General features: G+C 33.5%; 1 long non-coding RNA gene across 4 annotated transcripts; it reads left to right on the plus strand.

The window, feature by feature from the left end:
- Nucleotides 1-2556: 2556 nt before the first annotated feature.
- On the plus strand, nt 2557-7831 carry LOC110610648. Of its 4 annotated transcripts, none has more exons than XR_006350296.1 (6): nt 2557-2846; nt 3286-3752; nt 3895-3989; nt 4143-5382; nt 6899-7015; nt 7109-7831. It is a non-coding gene; the product is annotated as an uncharacterized LOC110610648 (long non-coding RNA). The 4 variants fall into 4 exon arrangements; XR_006350297.1 differs by having other exon boundaries at nt 6905-7015; XR_002487244.2 differs by having other exon boundaries at nt 3275-3752; nt 4143-7015.
- Nucleotides 7832-11844: the final 4013 nt, after the last annotated feature.

The raw sequence follows: 11844 nt of genomic DNA on the forward strand, positions 1-11844 counted from the left end.
GATGACATTTTTTCAAAGGAGGAAGAGCATGAGGATGAAGAAGGGCGGGACGAGGAGAGGCCAAATGAAGACAATCCATCTGATTCGGCTTCTACTACACTAGTAATAGATGATCATGTAGTAGAAGTTCGGGAGGAGGAAAATAACGATCCTCCTATCTTGTAATTTTTATTTTTAATGAGAAATATTTTTTTTTATACTCTTGTCATTAGTTTTGCTAAGTTTTTATATGCTTGGTACTCGATCATAACTTTCGTTCAACCATCGCCATATAAGACTTAAATAATTTCTAAAAAATTGCTTAGTGGGGTTAACACCCAACCAAATATCTGGTAGCCTCTATCTTTTGCCGTAAAATGACTTAAACAGACTTTTTAACAGGACTTATCACTCGGTCATTGGCCTAGCAAATGACCGCTTCATAGCTATGAAATAAATAATTTAAAAAAATTATTTATAAAAATAGGACTAATACCTGATCATGAGCTTAGCAGATACCCACATCGTGGCCTGGACATAAAATGCCTTAATAAATTTTTATAAGACAGGATTAATCAACCGGTTATGGGTCTGGTGGACACGTGCCTTGTGACTTTGGCATAAAATGCCTTAGTTAATGGGGACTAACACCCGGTTATCGGCCTAGCGAATACCCGCCTTGTGGTACTAGCATAAAATGTCTTAGTTAATGGGGACTAACACCCGGTTATACACCTGACGGTTACCCGCCTTGTGGTATTTTTTTTGTTTCCGCATTTTCATCCATCCATCGTTTCTGATTTAAATACAAAAAAAGATTGAAGAATACATCATAGTTTTATTGATAATATTTTCATAAATTGCAAATATTCTTTCAACAATAATTAAAAGATTTGGCCATCTAACTTGACCAATTTAAAACTCGGAGTTTGACTCAGGAGCTGAATATCTGTGATATTCTACTCATATAGACCCTTGTTGCCACTTGGACCTCCTGCAATTGCGTGAATAACCCCTACGGATTCATTTTCATCAGGATTGATTGGTGCTCTTACCTCAAATCCTAACCTCTTTTCTTCTCTGTCTTTTATAGAAAACTTTTAGAGCATGTCATCCCTTATCAGTCTCTCAATTTCATCTTTTAACTGTCGGCATTCTTCTGTAGTGTGCCCATGATCCTCATGAAATCGATAATATTTTGTTCTTTCTTGCATGCCTGATTTGTCTAGGTTAATCTTGGTGGGCCATTTGACCTTTTTTTTTATTTTTTCTGATCCACATTAAGATGTAGGTCCGTGAGTCATTCAATGGAGTATAGTTCTTATACTTATCTCGATCGTTGTAATGACTCGGGAACCGGACTGCTACCGGCGCTAGGGTTTAGATCGAGTTAAGGTTGTCAAAACCCTTAACAAGCCTACTATACATCATGTTACACCTGATACAATCACATACATGATCATGCGAACAACAAAAACGTAACCATTATATGAACCAAGACTTGACCTGTGCATGCATCATAATTGAAAATATAAAAACCATACTAGAGCCCTCATCAAATGCTCCAGTATGCTTAACATTACATACCTCAAGTTCGGTTCAAATATAACTTATACTTAAAAATTTTTACATAAACCCATACTAGAGCCCTCATTTCTAAATTATTAGTCCTCAACCCACTAGCACCAGGGGTCCCCAGTTGCAAACCCATCATGGGCATGGTGGACCCCACCACCTCTACTCCACCTCTATCACCACCACTACCACCATAGCCCAGCTGCACTGCCAAGATTTGCTTAAAGAAATCATCTCCTAATCCCTCAAGTGGAGGATTTCCCACCATGCAAAGTAATGTAGATAAACACTTAGTGTGCTAAAAATAGTAACAATAGCAAGAATGATTATTTTTTAGTGTGTAGAGAGGATGCTGAGGAAACCCAAGAACCCCGAAAGCTAATTGTTAATTTCAATATGGTCTATGGGTATGGCTAGGCAGCTGGCTGCTTTGTTTTGAAGTTGTTTGCAAAGAGAGAGAGGGGGCAACTCTTTTATAGATTTTGCTTTTGGGTCTGACTTATGCTGTGAGTGCTCTTAGCTATGTGTGATAATGAGTTTCTTTTAAGCGAGACTTGATTAAGGAATAGGAAAGTTTCCATTTTGAGAGAGATACCGGAGAGAAAGAGGTTGTGATTTAGGGTAGAAAAAAATTCTATATCTTAAAATTTTAATTTAAAAAGGGACAATATAAACATTTTCTCACCAGTAACGGGGAGAAATGGATGGAGGGACTGAGCATTTGGATGAAATAAAAATAGAGTAATTTAATTATTCGATTTAAAAAATATAAGAACCGATCTATTAATCATGCTAAAACTCCAGGATTAAATTATAATTTATCTTATAAAAAACAATATATTGTAATTTGATTTGATGTTAATGAGTAAAACCATATTATCCATCTAGAAAATTTAGGTTCCAGTCCAACATGCCAATTTTCTACTAATAAAAAATAATTATTGAATAATGATAATAATAAAAATTGAATACTTCACTTCTGTGGACCAGCGAGGCAAATGGACCTGTGGCTGTGGGCTTTCCAATTGAATCCGTCTCCAAGCAGATTCAGAATACAGGCAGGGACACACCGAACGATGGAGGGAGAGAGACCAGGAGAAATGCTAAGAACGATGGCTCTGCCTTCTTCTTCTTCTTCTTCTCAGCGTCTCAACACAGAAAAACAAATCTTCTTTTTACTCGCATTCTTTGAGCTTTCTCCTCTGCAATGCGGAAACAATAGCACTGATATTAATGTAGCCTCTCTCGATCAAAAACCGTCTCGAAACTTGCTCTCCTTCAAGTCGTAGCTGGTAAGCACTTCTAAGGCCTGCTTATACCATATAATGTAACCTCCTGATTGATTTATATGTGTTAATTATCGCTGAGAAAACCAGTGTGGAAATGTAGAGGATTTTTCTTGATTTTCATATATTGAGTTGTTTTGTTTGAGATTTTAATGTCATGTATTTCAACTAAGCATGCTGTTTCTGTTGATCTCACTTTTCAATCATGATTGGAATTTATTGAACTTGTATAATGCGATTGATTTAATCACCAATTAGACATGGAATCCATAAAGGAGTTAGCTTTTTTGGTGTCCCCTTTATTCTTCTGATAAAATTGAGACAGAAAAGGAATAGATACAGACTAGTAATCTGAACATTCAGTCTATATATTTCAGTCCAGCTTTAGATACTTGTTTGAAGTTGATTTTTCGTCTGTGCTAATGGACTAGTAGCGTGTATCTAGCTATCCCGGAGTCTCCTTCTTCGTTTTGCGTGTAAGAGCATCTAAATTGTTAAGGATGGATGGAAATTTGGCGGGATCTGGCACATCTCCAAAAATGTCACCAGCCAACATCGCAGTTGCTGAGCAATTTGCACTGGAGTGAGTTAACAATGACAAAAGAAGAATGCTTCATGTTGTTTATGGTGTTGATGACTTGGAGAAGACAATAAACTATGTTGATTTATTTATTCCTCAGTTCACACTTTTACTTCAGGGATAAAGGGTCTGTAAATGTTTCTAATTTGACTTCGGATATTACACTGAATGCTAGCGGATGAAGCTGTCAAGCAAACTTGACATACCAGAGGAGAGCCATTGAAATGCTTTTGTTGGATCTGGACCTGAAAATTCTCATTTTACTGTTGAACTCACTTATAAGAATTCTTAGCCTTCTTCAGTTTCTTTTCATCTTTTGTTGTATTTGTAAGGTAATAGTTAACCTAGTCCTATGTTTTGTGGTTTTCACTCATATATTCAGTATAAGAAAAGTCTTTCTCCTTGCTTTACAATATAATTGGAGACATATATTATGCCACTTTGTTTGAATTTTTGTTATTTTGATCTTTTCAGTATGCGGTAGCCATAATGGTATATGGTCCAGAAGATAAAAATTTTGTGCTGGAACTGACATAATTATATAGGACAAAGGAATGGTCAGTACAAAGGTGAATTCTTTACCTTGCTACACAGTCTGATAATTTAAGTTTATATGGCATCTATGTCATTCTGGACTACCAGGAATGTTGTGGCAATGCGTTTGACTTCTCAGGAATTTTTATAGTATTATTTTCTATTCTGAATTTTTATAGTTTTAACAGATTGCAACAAATGATTTATGCAAGAGCGCCAAATGCCAAAACAATTAAGCTGTGTGGAGGAAGCATCATTCATGAACCTGGATCTCTACCAGGGATTAATAACAAGATTACCGCATGCTGGGACCCTGATGGTTGGAAATCAGTATGAACTTTTGGAGGCGTTTTCTTGAATTTTCAAACTGACTTAGTGTTTGCATTTATTTTCCTTTTGTAACCTTTTTAAAAGTCCTCTCATACCATTGGCATCAGTACTTATTACTTTGGTTGAATTCAGGTTTTCCAGACAACTTAGATGTTTTATAGATGTTCAGCAACTGTGTGAGGAATGCCATCTGTGATATAATCATCATTGCAGTAGGAATTAAAGTAAGAATAGATTTTAAAATCTTATGGGCTTGAGCTTTTTGTAGAATTGTAGATATCAATTCTGAGTGCAGCCTTGATAGAGTCAACGCAAGGCTGTATTAGTGGAACATGTTTCATGCTCTAGTAAGGAAATTGTTCCAAAAATTCCATATTCGCTGATGTTTATATATGCTAGCTGGTAACAACAGAACAAAACTCCTATTTCAATCAATCATTAATTGTAGATTTTCATATGAAGCCATCAACTTAATATTCATAGTTTGTTTTCTTTTTCTTATCTGTATGGCAGTAACTCTTTTGATTTTTTTTTTAAATATTTTTATTTTTATTTTTATTCATTGGGATTAACCTTGTAATTTCTTTCCCCCTCTTACTCAATCCTGTTGGTAGATTCTTAAGTCCTTCGGCTTGTTGCCTTTTACGAAGTAGCCATTTTCTCACAAGAAATAGCCCATGCTAGAATGTTCCTATGGCCATTCTCATTCAAAAGCCCCCTCCCTCCTGCAGCTTTATACACCACTCAAATAATTGTTAAGTTCATTTATATTTTCAAGGAAATCTAAGATATACATTTTTGTTAATCACTTTGCAAAGTCAAAGGCTAGTTTTGCAGCAATTGAAAGTTGCCTCCAATTTTATATTGGTATGGCAATTGAGCATATGCTGAATCCCATCAGTCCACATCCGTTTTTCATCTTTACTTCTGCACTCAAACTCTATCACTCTTTCAGCTGTTTTTATCCCAAAGTAAGATCTTTGCTCGTTGCAGTCTTCTTTCTCCCTTCCGGGCCATGCGGGTGTGTCACTGTATACTCCAGACACTATGCCTGTAATCAAGGCAAGGGCTGACTCAGTGGATGGGGAAGATAGAGAGGTATTTATTAGCTTTGGGTTTGAGAGTTTGCTTACACTTCTTCTTTTTTGTGAATGTTCCTGCCATGTGCTTGCTTTTCATTTTGGCTACCACCTGTTTATTTACAAATTTTCATCAGTACTCTGATTTTTTCTGGGAATAAAAGTACACAGAAAAAGAAGTTTTGATCTATTTAATTATTTAGCTGAACTTCCTGGAGGTATTTTTCATTTTGTTTAATGTAATTATGTGGTTTAAGTATTTCCTGCTTTACCTGCCAATTTGAATTGATGTTAAAAGAAACTTGCTTCCAGTGGAGAGCTCCTGCCATCAAAATTTTGGCGGTGAGTGTTAGTTGCTTCTTGTTTATGGATTTTGTCAATGTGACTTTACAATTTTATGGAAATCCTTCTGTTATCAATGTGAAATATGTACCTTTCCTAGTGCGCTTGAGAAGTTCTCCCCCTCTAGTCACAAAGTTTAGCGCTGCCAAGATGTTAGATTCTTTGCCTTCTTCGCCCTTTTCCTCCACCAGAGCAAAGGCTGTACTTCCATGTCCCTTTTGCAGTCTCGCTTTTAGAGCGTTAGCTCCTCGTAAGGCTGTTTGTGTAAATTTCCAATAGAATTAGACAACACATATTGGAACATTTCAACGAAAAATCGTTGATTCATAGTGTTCATCTTCTTCCTGCCATTCTCATTGTAGCAGTTCAATTTGTATTCATTTTCAATCCCGAGTTTATTTCATACTGGATGGTTAGTGTACCCAGAAGGATGACTGATATTTTTTACCAAAATTTCCAGCAGAAGAATTTAGTGAAGATGTTGGGTTTTGCTAAATTTGGTTAAGCTTTTATTAATTAAGCATATGAAGCATAGAACCACCTAATTTAGTAGCAATTTAATGATTTTGATGATACCTGTAGCTGCTCCAGCTGTTAGAGTCATGATATCTCCACTAGTCCTTGCATTTACAGCAGAGTTGACAACTGTTAAGATTTGATCATGATCAGCACCCATTTCCTCTGCAATCTCAATACAGTGAGATGCTACTAGAGCTGCAGCTGAAGCCATTGCAGCTGGTGTCTTGGAATGTGTCTTTTGACAGGTTGAAGCCATTTCCACTGACATCACATTTGAGGCAGCTAGAGCTGCAACAGCTGCAGCAACCCCTGCAACAGATACAGCTGCATGGAGTTGTGCATTATTAGTTCTAATCTCCTGCTTCTTCCTCTCCTTTTGATCCTTCAACCATCTTCCCATTGTTCTCCCTTTAATTATGCTCTTGTATATCTGCACAGCAGTAAGGTCAATGGGAATGACACTAACACTGTTAATTATTTGACATTATTGAATAATGAGATACCCCAGTTCTGAGCAGCTGTTGACTTGAAAGGAATTCTGGGTTGAGTGCTTGATGAAGTAAAATTAATTCCTGCATAGATTATATGGTCATTAGAAGCAATGTCTTGTTAAACAGTTCTTTTCTATTGAATGCTTGATTCTAATAGATACAGGCTTGAGTTCCTTTGAAAAGTTGCAGATAGGGGCATATTGGCTGTCTAGCCGGTGAAAACAGAGAAGGAAACTGAAAATACCTTCATTTCTTCACTCTCCCTTGGAGATATTGGAGGGCTACCCTTAGCACCATTAGGTAACTGTTGAAAATGCTGTGACATAACAAAAATATTTATTTAATTATTTAAAAAAAAAGGATTCCATTTAATGATGAAATTTCTTGTATCAGAGCTGAAGGATCTTACAGGTTCCTTGGGAGCTGTAGCACTTGCATCTTGCTCTTCAGCTTGAGCAGAAAGCAAAGGTGACTTCTCAACATTTTCAGAAGCTCCATGTGTGTTAGAAAGAGCTTTGGAGAGCTCCATGGCTGAAAGGCTCCATGATCTAGCAAGAAACTCCATGGTCTCAATAGGAGTTTCAGGTGCATCACACGAGACTTGTTGCCAAAGAGCAGGTCCATTTTCATCTATGTTCTCCAGCTTTTGAGATAAGCTCTTTGTGCTGCTAGAGCTCACTGAATCACACCAACCCATGAAAAGAACACATATGATTAGTTTCCATTTACACTTAAAAAAAAAGCTAGCTTTATAGTATCATAAGAGAGAAGCCTACTTCTGAGATTTTTATCTCCACAAGGTTCAGACTCCTCTGCAGTTTGGGCTGTGGTGCAAGTTCTCATGCTAAGAGAGGAAAAAACAGAGCAAGAAAGCAAGAGAAGCTAATGAACAAGAGGAGAATAGTTGGATATTTAAGTGGGGAAATGAAGTGAAATTGCTTATTTCTTTAATGGGGAAAATGAAAGTGAAGGAAAAAGTGAAGATTTAATATTATATAGTAGAGAAAGGGCCCCCTGTTAAAGGGCAGTTTATCTTTGTCCTCTACTTGCAGTATATGCTTTAGATCTCCACTCCTTTGTGTTCTGCACATAAAGAGCTAAAGATTATTTTTCCTAGAGCGGCGTGATCATCATTGTTAGGGTTCTTCTTTCTCATATAATAAGGCAAAAATATTAAATTTAACCATATAATGATGTTAGAAGTTGGATTTATTTTATAAAAATAATTTATACATGAAAAATATTTTTCAAGAATTTTTTTTTATGAAATAATTATTTTATATTATTTGATTAAAACCTTAAAAATAAAAAGTGTCAATAAGATTTATATATAAAATATTAAATATTGAATAATATTTTAAAAGTATAAAAAATGACATCTTTTAAAAGAAAATAAAATTCAAATTTAAAATGAATTAATGAAAAAATAATTTTTTTATTAATTAAATTTCTAGAATGGTTTTTAAAATGTTACTCCTTCGGCCTTCCTAATCTCTCAATCATATCTATTGATATTGGGATACGCAATAGAAATAATATTTTCAAGGAGTAACCATGTAGGATTGCTGATATGTAGCAGATGAGTGAATTTTAAAATATAATAATTAACTAGTATTTATTTAAAATAATTATTATATATATATATATTTATTTATTTTATTAATTTATTTTACTATCTTACGTGATACAACTAATATATTCTATAATTTTTTTAGTTTAAGAGATTATAAGTATTTGTAAAAATAACTCATTTTGAATTTAAATCTGATTAATATTTTCTAATATTTAAATCGGTTAAAATTCAATTTGAAAATTTCTGATTTATTGTTTTTTATTTTTTTTTTATTTTACATAATGTCATCTTTTATAGGAAATGGGACCCTCTCTACATAGCTGCAACTCTATGGGACAAAGGAAAATCCCTGTTTGGTAGCCACGAAAAAGAAAGAAAGGCATTTAAGGCACACAACTTTAAAGCTTTTCATCCTTCTTTTAACCTTTCATATTTTCCCACTTTTCATCTTGTCTTGTACCCAAAGGATCCCTTTTTGACTAGAAAATTTTGGCTGTATTTTCTGTTGCACCCAGGAAAAAAAGAAAAAAGAAAAAAGAAAAGAGAAAAATTCTATCATTTCTGAAATTGAGGTCTTAGATTAGGACTCATAAATGGAAGCATTGTCAGGAATCAATGCCCAATTTCATTCCATATTTTTAACTTAATTAATATTGTATTAACTTTTTCTTTTGTTATTCTAACTAGTAAAGATAATTATGTGTTGATTTGAGATAAAAAAGAGAGTAGGATTTTAGTACGAGTAAGTAAAATTTAGTCTGAGTTCACGCCTTCCTCCTTTATTCTTTTTTTAGTACGAGTAAGTAAAATTTAGTCTGAGTTCACGCCTTCTTCCTTTATTCTTTTTTTCCTTATTCTTGTGACGTATAACTGCTATTCTATTATAGTGCCATCTATCGTTATCATACAGAACTATACGTACGGGTATATCTGTCTTCCCATCATCATTAGACAGCTATTTAATTATCTTCTGACGCCCGTACTGATAGACTCATAATATAGTTGGACCTGCTCCCTTACTCTCCCATCACACCAGATAAACTGAGCTCTTCTCTGATGAATCCGGATCTCGGCCAGCTTGCTCAATTGTGAATCGGATTGTGTGCTAATAGATTAGTTTATACGGTGGATTGTGAAAGATTTTGAACCTAACTTTTCTATAAGAGTTTGCATAATAAATTTTAAAAAATTTTAAACCTAATTTTTTTATAAGAGTTCGACTGCGGTCTGAGTGTTAGTATTCCAGCAATCATTATTATATTTAGTGAAATAGTCGAATCACGCATATGCGCGCACGCTTGCTTGCAGGATCATCATGTCCTTAAGATTTGAGTAAAAAGGGGTGGCCAAGGAAGTTCCAAAAACAATAATTAGTATTATAATTAAGTACGGTGGTTTAGTAAATGGAAGGCTACTAATTAAGCCTAATTGAAGGCAGCAGACCCACCAGGTAGCAGCAAAGAGAGATAATGCTTCTCATCATTACATCAATTCTCATCATCTCTACTTAATTACATTAATCCTTCCAAAGGACCACATAATTTTTTTTATTTTTTTTGAAATGGAAGGACCACATAATTATAATAAAAGAAATTGCAAATCCCAATTTAATGATTAGATTTTCATTTTTCCATGTTTTCTGGAGCTTTTCTGCAACTATCAAGCTTAAACAACTCATAACAAATCTGTCATTTTCTATAGAAAATTAAAGTAGAAAATCCATTACTGCTCAGTATTTTCAAATCTCCATAGGACTATTGACTCAATAAACCTTCATGTTGTATCAGAATATCCCAAAATCTCTTCAGTAAATCTAACAACACTGCAAAAAAACCTTATAGTTATATTAATTTTAATGCAATAAACATCAAGATACTAACAATATGAATAATTGTTATTAATTATATATATAAAAAAATTACAACAATAAAAAAGTATAATTATTAATAAAAAAATTTAACAATAAAAGTATTGCAAATATAATATAAAAGTATATTAGGATTAATTAATGCCACACAATTATAATATAAAAGTATTGCAAATCCCAATTTAATGATTAGGATTTTCATTCTCACCATTTTCCCATGTTTTCTGGAGCTTTTCTCAAGTATCAACTAACAACAAATCTCTGTCACTTTCTATAGAAAAGTATAGTAGAAAATCTATTATTGCTCAGTATTTCCAAACCTCCATAGGACTATTGACTCAATAAACCTTCGTGTTATCTAAGAATATCCAGAAATCTCTCTACTAAACCTGACATAGTATTATCATGGCACTGCCTCAATGAGATCAGAAATTAGAAAATTAAGGTTAAATACTCTATCATTCTTATCCCCTTTTTGGTATTAATCTCTATTTACTAAGTTTGGATGGATTTTTTTTATGTAAAAAGAGAGTTTTTGAATAATGTTTTAGATTAAAGGAAGATTGTTCAAGTAAAAGTATTTGAAAGATAGATTTATAATGTTTGATGGGAGATTATGATATCATATTAAATTTGAATCAGACTTTATTCACCGCAAAAACTAACTCTAAGGGGTAGGAGTGATTATACCTCATATAAGGAACACATTACCCTATCCCAAACTGGCATGAGATTCAATAAAAAGATTTAACTATGAGTACAATGAATAGCTAACTATTACTTACAATTGAAATATTTGAAACATTTAATAAATTATATATAGGTAATCCTTATATGTAAAATGATAAATAAAGATATATATTAAATAATTTATTAAATAATATAACAACCAAAAGTAAGCTATTTAAGTATGTCAATGTAAATAAAGTTCATATGTAAAAAATACACTTCTGTTCAAAAATTTATTCTTCCAACTTGAAATAATTGATTAAATATGAGTTGGATCCTTCTTGCGTATTCAGTCTATTTTGATTAGATGAAACTCTATTGATCTTTAATGCATCTTAAACTTCCCTTCCCTCTAACATTCTTTCAATATAGATTTAAAGTGATTTCTTAAACTTTTTGGCTCTCAATCTTGTAATTAATCCTTGAGGTAATGCTAACTCTTCCTTTACTCCTCTTCACTTGCCATTCATGTTTGTGCTCACATCATTCGCTTTAATCTTCCATAAATCTTTTAGAAATTCATGATTTTATCTTCGGTTTTGAAGAATCAAGCTTAAGTTTTTGAATTTTAGGTTAAGGGACTATTTGGAGCTATCTCTTCCTCCTTTCCAAATTCTTTCTTATTGTGGTTGTGTCTTCTTGGAAGAGATAAGCTAAAACCCATATCTTCTCTTCAGTTTTGAGAGTTTTGTAAGCTGTTTAAAGAGATTTCAATGCATGCAAGAGTTAAAAATGGAAGTTCAAAGTGTAACATTCCAAAAAAAATAATAAAATAAATAATAAATAAAAAAATAAAAAAAAAGAAAAAAAAGAAAAAAAAGAAGATAAATTAAAATTTAATTTAAATACAAGTGGCTCAATGCTAACCACTCAACCAAATGAATTTTGTAAATAATAATAATAAAAAAAGACTAGAAGAAGAAATCCATCTTCTCCATTTTTCTTCTTCTTGCCGTGAAC

Source organism: Manihot esculenta, chromosome 3, assembly GCF_001659605.2.
Source record: "Manihot esculenta cultivar AM560-2 chromosome 3, M.esculenta_v8, whole genome shotgun sequence".
NCBI lineage: Eukaryota > Viridiplantae > Streptophyta > Magnoliopsida > Malpighiales > Euphorbiaceae > Manihot > Manihot esculenta.